A 24,489-nucleotide genomic window follows, 5' to 3' on the forward strand; every position below is an offset into this window, starting at 1 on the left:
GTTAGGTTTATTCTGAGGTATCTTATGGTTTTGGGTGCTATTGTAAATGGAATCGTTTCTCTAATTTCTCTTTCTCACTTGAGTTGTTAGTGTATAAGAAGGCAACTGATTTCTGTGCATTGATTTTGTATCCTGCCACATTACTGAATTGCTGTATGAGTTCTAGTAATTTGGGGGTGGAGTCTTTTGGGTTTTCCACATAAAGTGTCATGTCATCTGTGAAAAGAGAGAATTTGACTTCTTCTTTGCCAATTTGAATACCTTTTATTTCTTTTTGTTGTCTGATTGCTGTTGCTAGGACTTCTAGTACTATGTTGAACAATAGTGGCGAGAGTGGGCATCCTTGACATGTTCCTGATCTTAAGGGAAAGGCTCTCAGCTTTTCCCCATTGAGGATGATATTCCCTGTGGGTTTTTCATAGATGGATTTTATGAACTTGAGGAATGTTCCCTCTATCCCTATACTCTGAAGAGTTTTAATCAGGAAAGGATGTTGTATTTTGTCAAATGCTTTTTCTGCATCAATTGAGAGGACCATATGGTTCTTCTCCCTCCTCTTATTAATGTGTTCTATCACACTGATTGATTTGCGAATGTTGAACCACCCTTGCATCCCAGGAATAAATCCCACTTGGTCGTGGTGGATGATCCTTTTAATGTATTGATGGATCCTATTAGCTAGGATTATGTTGAGGATTTTGGAATCCATATTCATTAGGGATATCGGTCTGAAATTCTCCTTTTTGATGGGGTCTTTGCCTGGTTTGGGGATTAAGGTAATGCTGGCCTCATAGAATGAGTTTGGAAGTTTTCCTTCTGTTTCTATTTTTTGAAACAGCTTCAGGAGAATAGGTATTATTTCTTCTTTGAATGTTTGGTAGAATTCCCCAGGGAATCCATCAGGCCCTGGACTCTTGTTTTTTGGGAGGTTTTTGATCACTGCTTCAATCTTGTTACTGGTTATTGGCCTATTCAGGTTGTCAGTTTCTTCCTGTTTCAGTCTTGGCAGCTTATAGGTTTCCAGGAAGGCCTCCATTTCATCCAGATTGCTCAGTTTATTGGCATCTGGTTGTTGATAATAATTTCTAATAATTGTTTCTATTTCCTTGGTGTTAGTCATGGTCTCTCCCATTTCATTCATAATTTTATTAATTTGGGTCCTTTCTCTTTTCTTTTGGATAAGTCTGGCCAGTGGTTTATCGATCTTATTAATTCTTTCAAAGAACCAGCTTCTAGTTTCGTTGATCTGATCTACTGTGTTTCTGGTTTCTAATTCATTGATTTCTTCTCTAATTTTAATTATTTCTCTTCTAATGTGTGTCTTAGGCATCGTTTGTTGCTTTTTCTCTAGTTCTTTAAGGTGTAGAGTTAGTTGGTGAATTCGGGATTTTTCTGTTTTTTTGAGTGAGGCTTGGATGGCTATGTATTTCCCCCTTAGGACCACCTTTGCAGTATCCCATAGGTTTTGGACCAATGTGTTTTTGTTCTCATTGATTTCCATGAATTGTTTAAGTTCTTCTTTGATTTCCTGGTTGACCCAAACATTCTTGAGCAGAGTGGTCTTTAGCTTCCAAGTGTTTGAATTTCTGCCAATTTTTTTCTTGTGATTGAGTTCCAGTTTTAAAGCATTGTGGTCTGAGAATATGCAGGGAATAATCTCAGTCTTTTGGTATCAGTTGAGACCTGATTTGTGACCCAGTATGTGGTCTATTCTGGAGAAAGTTCCATGTGCGCTTGAGAAGAATGAGTATTCTGTTGTTTTAGGGTGGAATGTTCTGTAAATATCTATGAGGTCCATCTGGTCTAATGTATCATTCAGAGCTCTTGTTTCCTTGTTGATTTTCTGCTTAGAGGATCTGTCCATTGCTAAGAGTGGAGTATTGAGGTCTCCTACAATTAACGTATTGTTATCAATATGACTCTTTATTTTGGTTAACAGTTGGCTTTAGTAGATGGCTGCTCCCATGTTGGGGGCATAGATATTTACAATTGGTAGATCTACTTGTTGGATAGACCCTTTAAGAATGATATAGTGTCCTTCTGTGTCTCTAAGTACAGACTTTAGTTTAAAATCTAATTTGTCTGATATAAGAATTGCTACCCCAGCTTTCTTTTGAGGTCTGCTGGCATGGAAGATGGATCTGCACCCCGTCACTTTCAGTCTGGATGTATCTTTAGGTTCAAAATGAGTCTCTTGTAGGCAGCATATGGATGGGTCCTGTCTTTTTATCCAATCTGCAACCCTGTGCCGTTTTATGGGAGCGTTTAGGCCATTCACCTTGCCAGTGATTATTGAAAGATATGAATTAATTGTCATCATGTTGCCTGTGAAGACGTTGTTTTTATAGATTGTCCCTGTAAATTTCTGTTGTATATCACTCTTGATATACAATATGTGACCACTGGCTTAGTGGTCACATATTCTTTCAGTTTCTGCCAGTCGTGGAAGCTCTGCATCTCTCCATCCATTCTAAATGACAGCCTTGCCAGATAAAGTATTCTTGGCTGCATGTTCTTCTCATTTGGTACCCTGAATATGTCTTGCCAAGCCTTTCTAGCTTGCCAGGTCTCCGTGGATAGGTCTGATGTTATTCTGATGTTCCTCCCTCTGTACATAAGGAATCTCTTCCCCCTAACTGCCCTTAAGATGATTTCCTTGGTTCTAAGATTTGCAAGTTTTACTACTACATGCCGGGGTGTTGGCCTGTTTTCCTTGATCTTGGGAGGGGTCCTCTCTGCCTCTAGGACGCGAATGTTTGTTTCATTCCCCAGATTAGGGAAGTTCTCAGCTACGATTTGCTCAAATACATCTTCTAGTCCTCTCTCTCTCTCCACTCCCTCCGGGATTCCAATTATTCTGACATTGGAACGCTTCATGGTGTCACTTATTTCTCTGATTCTATTTTCCTGGATTCGGAGTTGTTTTTCCCTGGCCTCCTCTTTTCCCTTTTTATCTATTATACTGTCTTCTAGATCGCTTATTCTCTCTTCTGTCTCAGTTACCCTAGCTGTTAGATTATCTAGATTGGGTTGGATCTCATTGATAGCATTTTTAAGTTCTGCCAATTCATCTTTTATTTCTGCCCTTAGAGACTCTATGTTGCCATTAATTGATTTCTCCATTCTAGCCATTGTCTTCACAATTGCTAGCCTGAGTTCCATCTCTGACATCTTGATTACATCTGCATCCATTTGTAAATCTGCAGCATAAGTCATAATCTCTGAGTCTTTTTGTTTTGGGGGCTCCTCCTCCTAGTCATTCTGTTGATGGGTGTTTGAGGGAATGTATAGAGTCCAAATTATTGACCAGAACCCAAGCAAGATGCACCTGTTTTCTTGGGACCTTAGGGTTGCTGGCCTCTTGTTTTCCCAGTCTGTCTTCTGCGGGAGGGGCCTGCCGCGCTGTTACTCAGGCAACCCTGTTTGGGCGGAGTTGCCCTGCGCCCCTGTGGCGGGGGATGGGCTTAGGGGGAATCAGTCTTTGGGGCTTTTGTTCTCTGGCGCCTCTCCCTGGCGGCTTTCCGCGTCTCTTCCGCGAGTCAGAGCAGAAGAGACCGTTTCCAACCCTCTGCCTCAGAGCAGAGAGACTGCAGTCTGTTCTTCAGTGAGCTCTCCAGGCCACACCATCTCCGTTTCTGTCCATGCTGCTATAAACTGCAGCGGCCTGGGTTGTGCGCCCCTCTGCAGCACCCCCAGTCCTGCCTCTAGGTCGGGGCACGTCTCTGCCCTTTGTGCTTCTAAAACCACCAGCCACTCCCAGTTTGCTTGCGTATGACCCTGCTGCTCTGGGTTTCCACCCTGGGGGGCTGCCCTAGAGTCCTTTCCTCGCCGCTACCGGTCTGAGTCTGTGCCCATCCCCAGTGCACGAGGCTGTCGCTCACTGGCACTGTAGGATCCTCACGGCCAGGCACCTTCCCGATGCCGTTTATCCTCCGATATCTGCCCGTGGAATCATGGCTCCCCGCTTTGTACCTCAAAACCAACCATCTGCGATATTCTGTTTGTAGAGATCCAGATCTTCTTACATCTCAGGCTGGTTTCGTGGGTGCTCAGAGTGGTCTGGTAGATATCCAGCTCAATTCCGGGGACCAGTTGAAATAGGGTCCCCTACCCCTCGCCATCTTTCACTCTCCCGGGAAGGGAGAATTTTTAAATGATTAATATTGCAAGACATTTTATGTTCTGTTGTCTCTCTTCTTTTGTTCTGTAAAGTTATTTTTTTATTTTATCTCAATTCCAGAATAGTTCACTGTTCTGCAGTTATGATGCTATATATAATTTGTTCCATCTACAACCTAAGATTGTTACAAATGAGCATGAATGTTTAAAGAGCAGATATTCCCCTACCTCTGCCAGAATATCTGTGAAAGGAAAATAACAGAATAATGGCTTTTCGACAGGAAGAAAGACTTCTCACTATTGTCTGCCCCCCAAAACCAAGGGGATCTGTAGAACTCCCTAACCTCTCTGCCTTGAGGTCCTGCAGCTGTGGCTAAACTGTATCATTTAGAAACACTTGGTAGGTGTGCATTTCAGAGCCCTGCCTCCTCCAGGGCCGGCATCCAGTAGGCAGAAACAGTGAGAGCAAGAGAGACACAGGGAATGAAGACACATATTTTAGTGTCTGATATTGGGCAATCAAAGACATAACAAGCCATTACTGTCTACGGTTAGAAGATGAGTTCCGAATACAAAGAAGAAACCAGTTCAGGATGCTGAGTGGGGACCAGCAGGAGCCATCTTTGGCTGGGGGGTGGTGGGGAGGAGAAGGATGAAGAATGAGAGGCTGGTAAGGTGACAGGACACCCAGGACTGAGGGCAAAGGCAACCAGGGAGAAATGCTAAAACATGTCCAAGAAATAGCAAAAATCAGTGATGAATGACTTTCAGTTTTAAGTTCTTCCCCAATCTTCCCCAGGCAGTGTTTTCCATTATCCCTACTCAAAAACAAACAGCCTACTATTCATAACACAAACAGCACTGTATTGATTTTGCTTTTAGAAATTACAAAGAAGAATGGGGGACAGTGTCCAAAAAAGCAGCGAGGACAGTGACCACAAGATCCAGGAGCACTGACTGGAGTAGGTGACCGCCAAGAAGCAGGTTACACTGGGGATGACTCGGAAGATATAATCCTTACCTCTGGGATCCTCAGAGGTATCAGGGAGAGCACTGGCAGACTCCACGATACTTGAGACAGGGTCTATTTAAACACTTAATGTCTATCACAAAAAAGGGTGTTTCCATAAAGCCAAAGAATTCCAGAACATCTGGTTTACATATGCATGTATGTATAATGCACACAGTAAAAAATATATGTGTGTGTATATATGTGTGTGTGTACATATATACATACACACATATATGCTTGAAATGACTTTTGATAACTGCATATACTTAAATGATATACTGTATAAATAAAATGCCTACCACAATGCCTGGCACGGTGTTCATCAGTAAGTATTACTTAAGCAGGAAGATGAAAAAAGGGTATCTTAATAACTGGTCCTAGAATGCCTTTCTGGAGCAGGAAGAGCTTTTGTTTAAAACAAGGCATTGAGGGGCGCCTGGGTGGCTCAGTTGTTCGGTGTCTGCCTTCAGCTCGGGTCATGAACCCAGTGTCCTGGGATCGAGTCCTACATCGGACTCCCTGCTCAGTGGGAGGTCTGCTTCTCCCTCTCCCACTACCCCTGCTTATGTTCCCTCTCTTGCTGTCTCTCTCTGTCAAATAAATAAATAAAATCTTTATAAATAAATAAATAAATAAATAAATAAACAAACAAACAAACAAATAAATAAAAAAACAAGGCATTGAGGCAAAGTTGAAATCCCAGGGTATGGGCCTGGGGGTATGGTTTTAGATGGGCATTTAGCCTCCCCAGGGCATTTGGCAATCAACATTTTTGGTTGTTGAGCTGGGGGTGGGAAGCAGGGGGCACCTTACTGGCATCTGGTGAGTAAAGGTCAGGAATACTACTAAACATCCTACAGGGGCGCCTGGGTGGCTCAGTCGTTAAGTGTCTGCCTTCAGCTCAGGTCATGATCCCAGGGTCCTGGGATGGAGCCCCGCATTGGGCTCCCTGCTTGGCAAGAGGCCTGCTTCTCCCTCTCCCACTCCCCCTGCTTGTGTTCCCTGTCTCGCTGTCTCTCTCTCTGTCAAATAAACAAATAAAATCTTTAAAAAAAAAAATAAAAATTCTCCCTCTATGCTCTCCTTGTTCCTCAATGAGCCCCATATTTAACTTCACTTATAGTTAATTATATATAGTTTATAGATAAGGAAACTAATTCCTAGGACAGTTAAATGAATTGACTAAAAGGAGGTGGTGCAATAAGGAGAAAACATTTTATAAAAGCTTCTCAATTATTATTCCTAATGCCCTCCTGTTTTATTTGAGGAAGACCACTGGCAATTAGATTACATTAGATATGGGTTTGACAAGCATTTAATTTGGCACTGATGATGAGCCAAGTACTTGAAAATGTTTGTGGAAGGGATGAATTCTGTCATGGAATTCTCGCAAGTACCTTAAGAGGTAGTATTTTTCCATTTGTGAAGAACAAAGCTCAGAGAGGGGAAGTGGCTAACCCAAGATCCGACAGCCAGGGATCAGCAGAATCAGGATTCAAATGCAAATATTTGACTTCAAAGCCCTAATTCCTGAATGTACTGCCACATTATCTTCCTCCTAAATCAGTTAATTAAGGAGGCGCTTGCCTCAGAGACATTTGTTAAAAGGATTTTGTTAAGTAGATAAGGCTATTGTAAAGACAGAGCCCATTTAGCTGAATTCCTAGTAATGCACACCCGTCTGATCTAATCCAGGTGGGACTTTGGAAATGAACCCGCAGGTACGTGATCTGAAGACTGAGTAACTTCGGTGGTAGCCAGTCTCCAAGATAGTCCCAATGCTGCCCACCTCCTGGAATTCACCCCTCGTAGAGAGCCCTCACCCGTTGTACCAGAGCTGGTCTGTGCGGACAGCAGCCTGCAGCAGAGGTGATGGTATTTTGTGATGGCAGCTTAGCACACTAAGACACGCTAAGACATACTGCCTTTTCAAGAAGAAGTTATAAAAAAAAGACGGCAGCTTCTGACATGGGCGCTCTGTTGGTCCCAACTGGGGGAGATCTCATGAGTACCTCCTTCAGTTCGAGCCTCCCACCTTACATGCCTCTCCTTATCTCCTCTCTCCCATCTCTGGGTCTAGTTGTTTGATGTGTTGTGCACAGCCTGATCAGCAGGACTGCGTGCCTGGGAACTGGGGCCTCGGGTCAACAGCCTGTGGGGAGCTGAGGCCTGGCAAAGACTGTGGCAGTGAGCTTGGAGGTGGATTTCTCAGCTCCGGTTGGGCCTTGAGATAAACACAGCTCCTGCTGGTAGTTTACTGCGCTCTCGTGGGGCTCCGTGAGCCAGAACCTCTCAGTGAAGCTGCCTTCAGATTCCTGACAAAGCAGTTCAGAGCTTGCTAACCCTTTCTAACTCACCATTGGATCCGCCTTGGTACATAAGAGGACTGTGACTCCTCACTCCTTTCTTTTACCAGGGTCCTCTCTCCTTGAGGGGCTGTTGTGGTTTTCAGTAATAATAGCTTTCCGCCCTTATCCTAATTTGATAGGAATTTGTTTGTGAACACCCCAAATGTATAGAGACAAAGTACCTGTTACCTAAGTTTTACATTTGTTCTCTGAATGAAACTCATCAACATCTGCACAATCCCTTCAGATGTGATGGCTAATTTTCTGTGTCAAGTTGACTGGGTCACAGGGTGCCCAGATCGCTGGTAAGATATCTGTTGTCCTGTCTATGAGGGTGTTTCTAGAAAAGATTAGCATTTGAATTGGTAGCCTGAGTGATAAAGAAGATGCCCTCCCCAATATGGGTGGGCATCGTCAATCCATTGAGGGCCTGAATGGAACAAGAAGATGGAAAGAGGGAAACTTTGCTCTCTGCTTCAGCTGGGCATCTGTCTTCTCCTGCCCTCAGACGTTGAATCTCCCGGTTGTGAGGCTTTCTGCTCGGACCAGGACTTACACCAATGGCTCCCCTGGTTCTCAGGCCTTTGGGTTTGGACTGAAATGGTATCACTTGTTGTCCTGGGTCTCCCTCCACCTTACAGATGGCAGATCATGGGACTTCTCAACCTCCAGAATCAGGTGCGCCAGTCCTTCAGAATAAATCTCTTCCTACCCATCTATCCCTCTCTCTACCCCATTGTTTCTGTTTCTCTGGAGAACCCTGACCAGTACAGCAGGTTTGTGAGGACGTCAGTGGGGATGTGTGTCACTGTGTGTTCGGTAAAGTGGGACACCAGCACTGCTGCAGCAGTGGCAGGAGGAGAGCGAGCCTGGGACGGCAGGTGGAGTCCCGATTTCCATCCTGACTCTGCTCTCAACTAGCTCTGTGACTGTGATCAAGTCCTGCTACCTTTCTGCCTCATTTCTCATCTGTGAAAGGGAAATGAGATTATTATGAGGATGGACTGAGATAATAAATGGGACAATGCACTGAAAAGCACAAAGGGTAATACAAATGCTGTGTAGCATTAATCAGGGTTCTGGTTAGTATGAGTGTGTTAAATAATTAATCACATGATAGATAGTTTTAAGTGGAAATAAGGGATCTTCCCCCCAACACAAGTGGATTTGCTTTACAAAGTGGAAATGATTCATCATCATCAGGTTAGGTCATGATGGATGTCCTCATTCATTCATTTATTCATTCACCAGATATTTACTGCTATGCCTTCTATGTTCTAGGTACTGTTTTAGGGACACCTAAATGAACACAACAGACAAAGACCCCTGCCCTCATGGAGCTTTTCCTGATATGTCCCTCTTGTGAGCGGCAGGGCTCTGGCCCTTCTTGCCCATGTTGGCTGTGTTTAGAAACAAGGGAGAATGACTGAACCGAGGGGCACTGTCCTAGAAGACGGAGCTGGGTGCCGAACCAAGGGATTCAAGAACAAAGGAGAGACAATGACAGAGGGGTCTAAGGCTCCCTAAGGAGGGCAAGATCTGGAGAAGTTCCTGAGCCAGAGGAAAAAGTGACTGCCAGCCTTTTGGGCAGTTCAAGGACTCTTAAGGAGAGGGGATCCTGGCAAAAGAAAGAAAGGAGGAGTGAGTAATCAAAATTCCTTGGTGTACAAGGTGGACCTGATAGTGAGTGAGGGATAGGGCAAGCAAAGCTGAATTGCTTTGCATCAGAGAATAAGAAGCCGGGGTTTCGGGGGCAGACCAATTTAGCAGGAGTGGAAAGATCACCTAGGGATATGGATATGACGATGAATGATGGGTTTGGGTCACAGTGTAGAGAACCTTTGACATGGGCAAGGATGTGGAATGTAGTTTTTGATGCTGTGGGGATTATAGATGGATTCAGAGTAGAGGAATGATAAAGTCTGAGCAGATCCATCTGGCAGCAGGGTACTGAACTGACTGGAGGGGGAAGTGGTGAAAGAGATTAAATGGGGATCAAGGAGTTGACAGTTCCCTCTGTGTTCAGAGGAACATGGTTTTCCATCCTATAATGTGAAGCTCTTCTCATCCTGGCTGCACATTAGACTCCCCTGGAAAATGTTTAAAAACTTACAGATTCTTAGGACCCACCCACCCCAGACTCATTTAATCAGAATCTGTGAGCTCATTTCCTGGACATCAGTCTTTTTTTTTCTTTTTTAAATGCCTCTACATGATTTTGATATGTAGAAAGAGATGGGAATCAATGCTACGGGAAAACCGAGCCAGATTCTCGTGTGTTATTGCCCTATCTTTATAAACATTTAAAACGGAAAAAACATCATCATTGCAGGCTTGACAGGCTTTTAATCTTTAACTAGACTGTAGTGAACTCTCAGAATAAAAGAAAATGGTTGACAGAAGCCTACCGTGACAGCTGATGATGGTCATTCAGTTTATGCGGGTGTAGCCTGGAGTGCATGGCTCAGTATAAAAGCTCGACAGCTGGGTCTGCACGCTCGGTCCATTTTCCAGCCACGTTTAAACCCTTGTCCAAACTTCACTAAGCTACACATAGCTTGTAAGTTGCTTAACCACACTTTGCTTTAATTTACCCCTGGGACATGGTAAATATTCAGTGAATGTTAGCTCTTATCGTTAGTGATCTTGAAGAATTTCACTGCAAGCCCAAAGAGAAAGATGTTGTTTGGGTCACTTCTGATTAGTTTTCTAGTTAGTTAGGTTCATGGTAGCTGATGGTTGACTAGGAAAGACCTAATTATTTCAGAAGACAGTTCCAAACCTCATCTGTGGATTTTCCTGGAGGTCTCAGGAAAATCAGAATTTAGAGACCACCTCATCAGAATTTTAGAGACCATCTCAGTACATCAGAAGGATGCCACTGCACAAAAGGGAAAATGTTCCATACTATAATGAAAAGCATCTTCAAATGGTGCCCTAAAGTCCCAGGCACATGGGATATAAACATTTCTTAGAGAGTTATAGATGACCATCAGAATGAATTATTGGGGCAGATTTTCAAAAGTGACTCAGGTTCTTTAATTTGAAGGCTTTCTGTTGGCCTTTCTTCTCTTGTTTAGGCTTGGGGGCACACATGGATCTTTCTGGAGGGTGGCAATGAGAGTCCTATGATTTTGCACACCTTTCTTTTCTGGACCCCACTGGCTCCTAGCTGGGCTTTAGGTAAGCTTTTTATTCTTTAAGCACAAGATACTTTGATAAGAAAAAGGATCACCATCACTGGTACTCATTTCCTCTCAGTAAATGGTTTTTGCTATTTTGAGCTGTAGTTGAACTTGTGTCAAGAAGCTGTGTCTTTCTTACTGGATCTACCTCTTTTGAAGTCTGATTTGGTTGGTTGGTTTATTTCTAGGCTATGACTAAATTTGTTCCCTTGTACCCTAGTGTTTAATTAAATAGGGAAATTCTTTTCTGGTTCCCAAGAAAGAGATGCAAGTCAGTGCAGGTTAGAATGGACTGGACTTAGAGTGAAGTCATGAGACTGCCCTGGGGCGTGAAGAGGGGAATTTCCTCCCCATGAGTGGCTGGACTGTGGGTCTCTGGAAAGCAGGAGCTATGTATTTTCCACAGTGCTTAGCACTTGGCAAATGCTCAGATACTTGTTGCCTTGAAGAGCTTGTTTGGTCTGCTTATCTGACCTACTGCCCGTATATCAGATGCAGCAGATGTAAGACCAGGGACCTTTCTTGGGGCCCTGCTTCTGGGCCAGGGATAGGAATCTTTGGGGGATGAGCCAATCATCAAAGAGGAAGTTCAATCCAATTCCCTGTTCAGAGGCTTCCAGGTTAGATCAGAATAGAAGAGAGCCAAACAGGAAATGTGATCTTTGAAGTAGAGCTTTTAGGCCAGGAAGACCCAAAAGTTGTCATGCCGCCTGCCTCTTGCAGTCAGACCAGCTCAGATTTATGACAGCTGTGATATGTAGGATGTGATTGCACCTGTTTACATTGGGAGCTTCTTTGCCTTAATTTATGAGTTTTCCTGTGTACTAAATCATGAAAGCTTTCTGCTTGCTTTTCAGTGAAAACATTTGACTTCCTTCCAACGGAAGCACATAATGAGTAGACACATTCCTATCTCCCCCAAACCCAGCTGAGCCACTTAAATTTGCTTCTCCTTTCTCTCTTTCCCTATCTATGACTCCTCTCCTTTCCTTTCCTTTTTCTGTTTCTAAAGTAGTCCACAAAGTTTAATTGCTCAGTGCCTTGCTTAAGTGTTTGAATTCTCTTGGGGGCACTTATGTGTTTCCTAATGCAGGACCGAATCTGGATGAGTTTCAAGCAAGTGGATGGTGTGGCTTGGCAGAAAATAAGGGAAGCCTTTTACTCTGTGAAGATGCCAGGGTAGCATCACCGTTGGATCAGCATATTTGAATAGTTCTGGAGCACTGGGGCATAGGTAATGTCTTGTCTATGATGTGGACAATATTGCAGAATCGGTGATAATTACTTAAGTGCTTTGAATTTCTAAAGAACTTAAAAATCACTCTGTCAGGCATTTACTAGAAAAAAGCTGAAGATTTAGGGAAGCTACAATAGAAATATGGGGATTATGGAATATGAGACAATGATCCTCCTCATTTTATTTAAGATCGTAATGTTGTTACTGTTACTACCACCACTAGCGAAAAGTTGCCGGGTACTTCGTATGTTCTAGGCACTGTGCTAAACTGCTTGATGTACATGCCCTCATTCTGTGCTCATTAGCTCACATCAGTCTTATGACATAGGTACTATATTATTTTTCGTCTACACTTGAGGAAGCTGATGTTTAGAGAGATTAAGTAATTGCCTGAGGATCCCAAGCCATGAAGTGCTGGGGCAGAGACTTAAGCCCTGTATATTTGCTCAAAGCTCATATTCTTAACTGAGACAATAAATCAAAATACAGTAACTGTAAATATATATGTTGATTCAATATTGGAAAAATTATATTGATTAGACAAAATCGTTTTCTTCAGTGTGATGAGCATATATGGTGTGCATGTGTATGTGTTTTTATTGCACTGCGTGGGTGACATGGTAAGTTATAGAGATGGACAATGCTATTAACCTGAGTTTGGAAGGGCAAGATCCATCAGTGCGGTTAAGGATGCCTCTCCCCACTCTCCTGCAAATGGATTGTAAGTGTGGTGTCCCTGAATCAGAAAAATCAAGTCTGAAGGGGAGAATGTTAGAGGGCCAAAGACATTTGATTCAAGGAAAGTGGTTCTGGCATTTGTCCTTGATTGTAGGAAGATATTTATTAGGTTGTGGTCATGTAGTAAGAGATGGGATGGTTCTCCCTGTGAGGAAGCCAGAACTAGAATTAAGTTCAACAAGGGGCCTGTGAACGCTGCCGGCTAAACTAGAGCCAAAGGCTAATGACTTGTGGTGGTGATTCTCTGAGCATTTAAAAACAAAAAACAAAAAACAAAAAACCCACCAAAAAATTTCGTTAGTTATATTCTGTTTGTATTTTACGTATACACTGTATTTTCATTTACTTTTTATTTTTGTTTATTTATTTATTTGTTTTAGAGAGGGAGAGAGTGGGCAGTGGGGGAGAGGGAGAGAGAGAATCTTAAGCAGGCTCCACGCTGGGGGGCTCAGTCTCCCCAGCTCCATGCGGGGCTCACTCTCATGACCCAGAGATCATGACCTGAACCGAAATTAAGAGTCGGATGCTTAACTGACTGAGCCACCCAGGCACCCCTATTTTCACTTACTTTTTAAGAATCTTTCTTTGTGAAAATTTATTTTGAAAATGCAGTTTGTATCAGTTCTGTTGAGGAAAAAAAGGTGTAGGCCCAAGAAAAAATCCCCGATGGGGGGACTTGAACCCTTGGGAACTGGAGTGGTTGTTTTGGGATAAAGACAAGGATAATGCAAGGGAAGAGACTTTTCAGGAGGAAGGTGGCAGCCATTGCTGATGCAGCTGCTCTTCTTTTGCCACTGAATTTCCTCTATAGAGTTCTCCTTTGTTCAGCCTTCACAGGATGTGTGTTTGATTTCTTTCAGGCATGCATCTTTAACAGAATAAAAGTATAGAAATTTTAAGGTTAAATGGATCACCTTGTCCAGTAAAGGACAAAGAAAACAAAGATTAATGAACTTGCCAAATAAATGGAATTTATAGCAAAACCTCAACACGAAACTTGTAGATAATACATTTTATTTCTGTAAATTAGTGATTGTAAACTTTATTGTTTTTTTGAGATCTGTTATCACAATGAATTTGTTACCAATAATAAATGAAAGAAGTTTGCAAAGACCTTATTAATATTTTAAAGTATAAATTAGAGTGGAATTAAGGTTGTATCAGTCAGGATAGGATAGGCCCTGTGCAGTAACAAACAACCCCCAAAGTCTTAGTTGCTTCAGATAATGAAATTTTATCTTGTTCTTACTGTATATCTATTGTGGGTAATCTTGGGACTCTGCTGTGGATTATTCTCACTCAGGCATGAAAATTGATGGAAAGTTATCTTATGGAGTGTTTCTAGTCACCATGGCAGGCAGAAGGAAAAGGACAAATCACTCATTGGTTCTTGAAGTTTGAAGGAGACATATCACTTCTGTTCACATTTCATTGTCCAAAATGAGATATAGAGACTGGCCTAACTAGAAGAAGAGGGGAAGTGTGATCCCACCATGTCTTAGAAGGAGAAGAATTAGAATTTTGGGGAATAGCCGGATGACTACAATAGAGGTGAATCCTTTAACTACTGTGAATCTCCCACCGTGCCTTCTGCAAGGGTCACAAGAGTAGGGAAGTGGGGGCTTTTAGACAGGAATTGTATCTAACCCACAGGCCATCTACTGTGTCATAACCTGTAGTGGTGTCTACAGATGGACATCACCCTTCAAGTCCATCCTAAGGACTAAGACTATGAACTCTTGTCCCAGAAGAGGAAGGGAAGCTCCATTCTCTCTGGCTGTGGCAGATCCCTGATTTGTCAGTGGGAAAGAGGAGTAAGGACAGGAGGACCTCCTAACACAGAGCTTCTGGGAGCCCCTCCATTACTGATTTAGGCTTCCAGCAGCAAGAGTCTAAACCTTTCCCCTAAAGGTTCTTTCCAACCTCATCCCCAGCCACCCAGCTAAAGTCTGGTACTTGAATATCTTACCTTGCAATAAATGTTCTATCTCCATTCTTTCCTCATAGTGAACATTTATTTAGCACTTGCTGTATACCAGTCACTGTTCTAAGCATCTGATATCCCTTACTCATTGAATCCCTTGTGACACTCAGGGAGGTGGTACTGTTATTACCCCTGTTTTACAACTGAAGCCTGAGAGGTTAAGGAGATTTCTAGTAAGTGGGGGAGCTAGGATTCAATCCCAGATAGTCTGGCTTCAGAGCCCAGTGTATGGCCTCTTGGCTGCTAGCACAGTATAATATTTGGAGAAAATGAGCTCTATCTGAATGTGGGCATGAACAATGAAATGCTCAATGATGCCAGTAGCAGCTTGCAGAGATTCTTGGGGACAAAACCCTCACAATCTTACACTCTCTATTTGAATCAATAGGCTGATGTGCCCGCGGCCCAGCAGGTACCTTCATCTTTACAGAACTAAGGCAGAACAAATTTATATGATTGATTGTTAATAGAGCCTCTGGCATGACCAGCCAGTGATAGATAAGAAATATCGGTGTTTTAGAGAAACATAGACTTCTGAAGACCTAAACTCACGACCATGTGCACACAGGTAGAATTACTATACAAAATCGTTATTGCAAAATTAAACTTAAATGTTCCTTAAAGCAAAGGGGGTGCTGTCTAAGAATCAGTGCTCAAGTCATGAGAACCTATTAATAGTGTGCTGGTAAGTGTTTCACAATTGGTTCTCTTGAAGAAACAAAACAAAAAACAAAACAAAAAACCCAGCCTAATTGTAGTGGTTGTCAATTTCTGTGGTGTAAATATTCCCACCATTTCAATTTAAAGCCACCAATGCGGTGATACTGAATGCAGAACTGGAGAGAGATGCTAATAACTGGTTCTTCCAGGTCAATACGAGCTGGCTTTAGCATGCTAGTGATGTTAGACAGGAGAGGAAGGACACCCCAAAGCTTACATTTATAAAAAAATGTGTGTTAGATTTGAAACAGTTTAACTGAGATGAGCCATCATATCAGAGTTTTAAGTGAGAAATGTTTTAGTTATTTTTGTTTTTAATATCAGTGAAACAAATTCTTTTCAGACACATCCCACCAATGCCTTTTGTGCTGCTCTTGGGGGTTGTTCTCTGGAAAATTTACTGAAACGGCCAGGAAGCTGCCACTTTCAAGAATTTCAAATCTGAAAAGAGAAAAGGATGAGGCCGTTAGACGGTGTGAGTCAGAAGGCTGAGCGCTGCCCGTGGCTGTGCTGGTGAGTAGCTGGGATGTGGGGCATGTCATTCAGCTTGAAGGGATGACTCCCTTAGATCCTTCTGGTGCTGACAGTTTATGGTGTGAAGTCCAGTTAGGGGGGATGGTGAGAAGGAGAGCGTGAGGTAGATCAGTGGAAAGAGGGCAGAAAAATGGACCAAGAGAAAGAGAAAGAGTGAGTGGGGGTATTGAGAGAGAAAGATGGAAGGACTCACATTTATTGAGAACCTACTATGTGCCAATGATTATGATGGTAGGATTATGATTATGTGATTATGAGAAGCACTTAGTTTATTTATTTATGCTTTCTAATTTCCCTTCTATACCAACTGCTTGAGGTACTGATTACTCTCAGCATCTAAAGGATGAGGAAAACGGGCCTGGAGTTCAATTATTCACCCAAAGTCACAGTTTCAGTAAGTGGGCTGAGCTGAAGATCCGCACAAGGTCTGGACGGCTGTAAATCCTGTGCTCTGTGCATCGTGCAGTGCTGCCTAAGTGGCAGGAGGTCTGCGAGGGATGTTGGGTTAAGATCACTCCCAGGAGGGCATTTGGGCCATGACTCATGAATTATCCTTTTTTTTTTTTTTTTTAAGATTTTTATTTATTTATTTGACAGAGAGAGAGACAACGAGAGAGGGAACACAAGCAGGGGGAGTGGGAGAGGGAGAAGCAGGCTTCCTGCTGAGCAGGGAGCCCGATGCGGGGCTCGATCCCAGGACCCTGGGACCATGACCTGAGCCGAAGGCAGATGCTGACCGACTGAGCCACCCAGGCGCCCCTCGTGAATTATCCTTTGACAAGTTTGTGGATCTTCTTCGCTGCTCTTTACCTGCTCAGATCTTTAAATCTTAAGGGCTTCCGTCTGAAAAGGATGACTAAGCAGCCCATTAGGGCAGAAATGATCTGCTGGGATGATGATAATGCATCCCAGAGCAAGGGAACCCCGGGCGGCTGGCTAGCTTTGGCTCTGGGTTGGAGGTTATCCTCTGGATCCCCCTCTGCCCTGAAAGTCGGCAGGGCTTGAATTCGAACATCAAGGCTGGGAAAGACACCAGAGGAAAGAGAGGGTGAAGGAGAGAGAGAGAGAGACAGAGACAGAGACAGAGACACAGAGAGAGAGAGAGACAGATTTTTGTTGCCCAGTAAAGACTACATCATCAGCACACTGATTCTCAGTCCCGGAGTCTGGCTGAAAATCAAAATCTGAATCAGACATCTGCTTTGATGAGTAAGAAAATATTGATTAAAAAGACCAGACTCCCTCGAGCTCCCCACTCTAGAATCTCACTGCTTTGATAGCACAAATCAATACTCTCTTATGAAGGTTTAAGCTCTGATTTGTGAAATAGGAACTGCACTGAAGTCCAAGAAGAACTGCCCTCAGGGCAGAGGCGAAGCTCAAGGCAAGTACATTTACCACTCAGGGCATAGAGCCCTGGGTCAGAGCTCCTGCTGTGGGCAGACCAGGAAGGCATCGGCTTCCCCAAGGGCTCTCTTCACTGTATATACACACAGGGGTGGAGATTCCCTCTGTTAGACAGAGTGAGCACCGTGGACATGAATTACAGGCCTGACCTGGAGTGCATTTGCTGCAGGGTCATTTGCATCACACAGCCTGGTTCTGCCTTTTCCATTTTATGGGGAGCGCTTAGAGTTGAATGAATCAGTTCTGGTGCTGGGTAAATGCTCATCTCCTTTGTTCTTGCTCACTGGAATCGAAGGGTAAATGTTATTTCGGGCTGGGGAATGAACCCACATCTTGGAATCAAATGGACCCCTGTTCAAATCCCGTCGTCCCCACTCCGTATCTACATGACCCTGGGGAAATCCTTTAGCCTTGCGGAGGCTGTTTTCTTATCTGTGAAATGTAGACGGCAATGGATTTTACCTCCTGGGATGGTGCAGGGATTCAGTGAGATCCTGCAAAGGAGGATGATTAGTGACTGCCTGATATGCAGTAAGCATTCCAGTGATCCCCGTGATTCTCCTAGGTTACTTGTGAACATGTTTCTATGTCACAGTGCTGGTTGGGGTTTTAATAACTGGGAAAGCAAGCGTTACTTTATCCAAGTGACTGCTTTATTGGTCATCCACTTGTGTTTCTGGCTCTACACCTAAGTTGGCCATTGTATAAGGCCTCCCAGTCTGTTCATTCCCCACCACCTGAAGTGTTAAATAGAGTCACAGGGTGCTAGCTATGTGTCAGCTCTGTGACCTTGGGCAAGATGCTTGTGCTCTTTGGGTCTTAGTTCCTTTACCTTTAAAGGAAGGGTGGGATCATAGGGAATTTGACACCCTGAAGCCCTCTCTGGTGGAAATATTTCTCTATGGTTCTCTGTTCTGTTTTGGGGCACTGTGCCTCTTCCTCTTAATGTCTGCCTATGACTTGAAGAACTTCTCTGCTTTTTCTACAGTCTGCTCTTTCTCCTGGGTGGAGACTTCCTGCCGGTGGTCGCCTGCCTCTTCCTACCTTTTGGGGTTCCTTTAATTGGCACTCACTGACCATTTCAGTATGAATGTTTCTTTCTCTGTCTGATGTTCTCTGGTCCCCGCTTCCTACTTCTTCCTTCCTAAACACTGCCATGGTGTTTACCTATTTTGGGAATTAAATGACCCTAAACAGTGCACCTGTTCTGCTAGTAAATGAAGTAAATAGGGTATTTTGCAGATGTTCAAACCAAGATTCTTCCCTCTAAGTTGCTTATTAAATTCTGCATGACTTCTTTCAGTGAAGACCAACGTAAGAAATTCCTTGGATGACAGCATCAGAAATAGGTGTTCTTAAAAACAAACACATGAACAAAAGTAGAGTCACTATGGATTACTTAACTGATCGTGCGTCTCTCGCTTTGGTAGCTGGAAAGCTGAGAGCCAAATTTTGTGGCCCACATCTAGTAAGATTGTGTGGCAGGCATTTGAATCTTAGTCTTTACCCTGAGTTCATTTTACTTTTCCTCATTTTATTTTTCCCTCATTCAAATTTCTCATTTATTTATTAAAAAAATCCTATTATGGGGCACCTGGGTGGCTCAGGCATTAAGCATCTGCCTTCGGCTCAGGTCATGATCTCAGGGTCCTGGGATCGAGCCCCACATCAGGCTCCCTGCTCTGCGGGAAGCCTGCTTCTCCCTCTGCCACTCCCCCTGCTTGTGTCCCCTCTCTCGCTGTGTCTCTCTCTGTCAAATAAATAAATAAAATCTTTAAAAAAAAAAATTAAAAAAAAAATCCTATTATGCTTTCAAAAGTTATGCCATGCCCTTTTAGAATAGGGTGAAGTAAAAGTAAATAAGCAAATGCATCCTGTCCATTTTGTATAGTTGAGTGCTTCACTCAGGCTCAGGGAAAAACAGTCAGAGAAGGCTTCCTGGAGGAAGATGCTTGGAGGATCCACATGCATCAACTATTGTACAGTTCAGTCAGTCATGAAATCCCCAGAGTGGCATGAGGCTTGTGATCGGAGGTGTAGGGGTGAAAGTGAAATATGGAAAAATCTCGTTTAGGTATCTATATTAGCGTGGTTAAAACATGATGGTTAAAAGTCATCTGTTGAAACTTCAGACTGCCTTAGAGAAATAAGTAGTTCTTTCTTTTAAAATCCCCATATAACAAACTTAAAGAAAAAATAAAAAAAATAAAATTCCCATATAACAGTAATGATAACAAAAATATTTATTGAATGTTTACTCTGGGCCAGACAGTTCCCCTGTATTATCTCATTTTTCTTCACAAATAACCTGAGGAGGTAGACACTATTAGCTTTACTTTACCAACATCACATAGCTACTGCGCTGGGCTAATATATATACAGACCCAGGTGTGTCTCACTCCAGAGCTTACATGCTAAGGTCAATGCTTAGAAGCTGTCAGTACAAGGTCCCTGATCTTGAAGAGTTCTTACTAAGAGTTCATACAATGATAATATGTCTGAGATGTGCTTCATGTTAATCTGGGTGGTGGGGAAAAATGTGTGGTCACATACCGAATCTTAGTGAAGCTGGGGGAAGGTATGTGGAAGTCATGGTATTGTTCTCTTTACTTTTGTGTATGTTTGAAATTTTACATAATATCGGAAAGATTGGTGAATGGATATATAGAGTTATATATTTTATTTTCTTAATAGTTACATATTTTAAATTAAATAAACTTTAAAGTTCTGACGAAGAGGAATTTCAGGTATTCATGTTTGACCTGTCTGACCCCCGTGCATTTAGTCTCACTGCTCCTGCTAGAGTTTTGTCCTTAGCGGAGAACGGTGAGGCACAATGGTGGTTGCCAGTCACATTTCTCCTATTTTCTCTTAAAGACAGTGACCGTATTTGTCTTCTCGAATATTGTGGCATTTCTTCTGGTTTCCATGTATGTAGATAATCACACAGCTTCTATTTGAAAACTTGAGTGGGTTTTCCTTTCTCACAGTTTGGCAATGGGTCTTCTACAGAGCACACAAAACACCTTGGAAAATAAGGAGCAGAGAGCAGGGGGCAGTGAATGAGATGGATTTGAAGAGTGAGACAGAGAGTGGCTGTTATTTAGAGATCAGAAACCAATGTGAAAGCGGGATTTGAAAAAGGAGGAAGCAGAGACATCAGTTAAGCTATTTAAGAGAAAAAAGAGCCCAAAGTACATTGTAAAGGATAAAAATGTGGGCATTTGTATCTTCATTAAGGAGCTTATTAATTAGAGTTGAGTTGTTAACTGGTTTATAGTTCCCTGGGACTAGGATGAGCCTCTAAGAGGAGCCCAGGCAGTGAATAGCCAGGCTTGATAATTACCGTGGCTTGCCCTGGGATTTGCCCCAGCCTCACAGACAACTTAATATCTGGCAGCCAGGTCTACCCAGGCGGTGGCTCCTGGCCAGTTGCCAGAGTGGGCTCCTCCCTTGTCTTCTTGAAAGCGAGAGCAACGCTGAGTAGTCTTACCTGGAAATGGCCCAGGACCTCCAAGGGCCTTCCTGATGTGCAGAATGTTCTCTCCCAGATCCTGGGTGCTCAGAGGGTCTCTAGGCCAAGGTGACATACCCAGGCACCACGCAAAGAGTGGTCCCACTAGCAAAGAGTGGTCCCACTAGCAAAGAGTGGTCCCATTAGCAAAGAGTGGATGGTGTTTCTGGCAGAATGCAGCTACCCCTTTTGTTTCTATGTCTCTCATTTATGGTCCCACACTTACCCATTGGGCTTGATGATTTTATTGATTTTTATCAGATCTTGACTCTTCAGTTCTCCCTTAAGGAGGAAAAAGAATAGGCCAGGGGTGGCCGGGAAGAGAATGTCAATGTGGGAAGCTGCTAGATAAAAAGTGGGAGAAATCTGAGGGCATGCTTTGAAATGAGTGCATGTCCTACCTAAAGATAATCCGATTACGGTTTCTATACACAGCATGGCCTGGACAAATAGAACATATTAGAGAATACATTTGCCCTGCAAGTCTATAACTGCTGGTATTGATTGCCACTTTTGGGACGAACCCCATGTTTTTGTGGGAATGTCCTCTGGGCCTGCCCAGTCCTCGGGTGAGGATGTGGGTGGGGCATCTATGGTTGTGGGTAGGGAGTGTCCCATGACGAGGGTGCGAAGATTCTCTTCTCTCGTTCCTGATCCTGATAAATCCCTAGTGCCTACGTGAGAGAGAGTGCATTTCTTGCCCCACTGGCCTAATCCTCAATTGTAAAGAAGATGAGCCATGTCTTCAGTGTCCAATCCCTGCCCGCTCCCCACATCCACATTTATTCTCCTCTGGTTCTAAGTCTCTCTTTTTCCCCCGTGTAAAGACCGCTGCCTTTGGTATCTTCTGGACTCTAGTAAGTAATTGAATATACTCATCTGCACAAAAGGGCTAAAGGCTTCAAGTTGTCCTTGTTTCGGTTGTTCTTCTGGCTCATGGAAAGATTAAGGCTTAATGCAAAAGGATACTCTCTGATCATCGATTTCCATATATTTTAGCACGAGGGCAGTGAATATGTTATTGGAAGTCTGGAGAGGTCATACGGTAGAGTCTGTTGATGACTTTACCCAACCTCCATTTTTATTTAACCCTCCTTTCTGGAGAGGTCAGAAAGCTAAAAATGACATTTCCACTAGCTCTTTACACCTGTGGCTCCGGATGTGAAATAGATTCTTCCAAATAGATGCACTTGTGCTGAGATATAGACAGTGGGAGGGAGGCAAAGGCCGTCTTCCTGCCTCTTTTGTCTGTTTCTGCCCGCAAGCAAGGAAGGGGAAACGTGAGTTGTTTCTGCATCGCTATCCCGATGTCTGATCTCGGGCTCCCTGAGTACTGAGGGCCAGTTACGGCAGCGCTGTCTTCTTCTTCTTCTTCTTTTTTTAAATTTTTTATTGTTATGTTAATCACCATACATTACATCATTAGTTTTTGATGTAGTGTTCCATGATTCATTGTTTGTGCGTAACACCCAGCGCTCCATGCAGAATGTGCCCTCTTTAATACCCATCACCAGGCTAACCCATCCTCCCACCCTCTCCCCTCTAGAACCCTCAGTTTGTTTTTCAGAGTCCATCGTCTCTCATGGTTCGTCTCCCCCTCCAATATCCCCCCCTTCATTCTTCTCTTCCTGCTATCTTCTTCTTCTTCTTTTTTTAACATATAATGTATTATTTGTTTCAGAGGTACAGATCTGTGATTCAACAGTCTTGCACAATTCACAGTGCTCACCATAGCACATACCCTCCCCAATGTCTATCACCCAGCCACCCCATCCCTCCCACCCCCCACCACTCCAGCAACCCTCAGTTTGTTTCCTGAGATTAAGAATTCCTCATATCAGTGAGATCATATGATACATGTCTTTCTCTGATTGACTTATTTCGCTCAGCATAACACCCTCCAGTTCCATCTATGTCATTGCAAATGGCAAGATCTCATTCCTTTTGATGGCTACATAATATTCCATTGTATATATATACCACTTCTTCTTTATCCATTCATCTATCAATGGACATCTTGGCTCTTTCCACAGTTTGGCTATTGTGGACATTGCTGCTATAAACATCGGAGTGCACGTACCCCTTTGGATCCCTACATTTGTATCTTTGGGGTGGCAGCGCTGTCTTCTTGATCCCACTCCTTGATTCGTGGGCTCCAGCCACATGGAGGGGATTGATTTCATATTTATATCGCCAGTGGCAGCCTCAGAGGTGGATCAGTTTTACATTGTTCTGGGAGTCATTCCTGGAGGCTCATCTTAGAACCTGCTTCTTTAGCTCATCCTTCAATTCTGTAAACTTTTGAATTTCCTGCACTAAAGCCCTTCCTGCTCAAAATACCTAGAGTGTTTTATACGTGAGGCGTGGAACCTTGACTGTTAGATCCTTCAAGCGGTTTATATTAAACTGGCTCCTGAACCAAGGCCTATTCCTAGAATCTTAATCTTAGGTTTGACATGAAAATGAGGATGGAAATAGGGTCCCTTTCAAAGAAGAGACCATGCACATGTGGGAACTAAGTGCCACGATTGTGGCATTGACTTTTCGCTAGACCACATGTTCCCTGCTATGCATGTCACCACTGTTGTATAGAGGATTTAGGTCACTGGAGATTGTAGGCACAGCCGGGCTCCCCCAACCCCCACTTGCCCTTTAGCTTTCTTGGGGTTAGAAGGCAGATGAGGATAGCTTCAATAGGTGAGGGGTATGTGTGTTTGCTGGTTGCCTGGGTCTTCCTTAATCGTTGAAATAGATCAGTGAGGATAATGTAGTCATCTTTCCTAGCGGGGTATGTGGTTTTGTGTGGGAATAATTCAACTGGTAATGGGAAGGCGGAAGTGTTGTTTTGTGTTGAAATACTCATTTCTCCCATAACTGTTGAGTAAATGTAGCCATTAGTGTATGCATACAATCTTCCTTAATCCTCTGAGTATTCCAGCAGCAGGTAGACACTTCCTGCTGAGAAGCATTTGAATGCTTTAGATATACTTGATATATACATAAAAGCCTTTAGATATACTTGAAGGCAGTGTTAGCTTCTCTTGCCTATCCACAGAGCTAATACTTAAACCCTTTCATTAGCTTCATAGCCTTTTTCTGGGACTCTTTTGAAGTACTCTAAGTCCTCAATTATAAAGCTGCTCAAGAATGAAAAGCAAAGTCACCATAAAAGTTAAAGTAAAGTATTAATTAAACTATGGAACCCAACTGCCTTTTATAGCATTGTTTCTATGGGAAAGTGTATTCTGAGTTTCATTTCTGGATGCCTGGAGAGCTGTAACCTAAGGGGTTGAGAATGTAAAGCGACTGGTGCTGACAACGAGGTGGTGGCTGTTTATGTGCTTGGCCATCTGCAGCTGGGTATTCACAGCTTGGTACACCTCTTCCGACTGGCTTCCCAAATCCACTCTTGCCATCCTTCACTTCATTCTTGACATAGGCAGCCAGACTGAGCTTTAAAAATGCAAGTGTGATTATGCCACTCCTCTTCTTAAAATCCTTGAATGGCTTCTAATTGCTATTAGGATAAGATCCTTAACATGGCCTATGAATTGATCTGGCCCCTGTCCAGCTCTTCAGCCGCATCTTGATCTGTTCTTCTCTGTCCCTGTGCTTTAGCCATATTGGTCTCCTTTTAGTTAGTTCTAATGGTCTAAGCTCTCTCCCACTATAGTTTCTTCATATGTGCTTT

At 43.2% G+C, this 24,489-nt stretch overlaps 1 long non-coding RNA gene across 1 annotated transcript in view; it reads left to right on the forward strand.

The window, feature by feature from the left end:
- Positions 1-24,489, forward strand: part of LOC135364762 (uncharacterized) — a 70,796-nt gene that overhangs the window by 41,103 nt on the left and 5,204 nt on the right. The window contains exons 2-3 of the long non-coding RNA XR_010412450.1: positions 11,758-11,898; positions 15,687-15,856. This is a non-coding gene — a long non-coding RNA (uncharacterized LOC135364762). The remainder of the gene's footprint in view (positions 1-11,757; positions 11,899-15,686; positions 15,857-24,489) is intronic.

Source organism: Mirounga angustirostris, unplaced genomic scaffold, assembly GCF_029215605.1.
Source record: "Mirounga angustirostris isolate CCGP_5_RB_7025 unplaced genomic scaffold, mMirAng1.0.hap1 SCAF_6, whole genome shotgun sequence".
Taxonomy (NCBI): Eukaryota; Metazoa; Chordata; class Mammalia; order Carnivora; family Phocidae; genus Mirounga; species Mirounga angustirostris.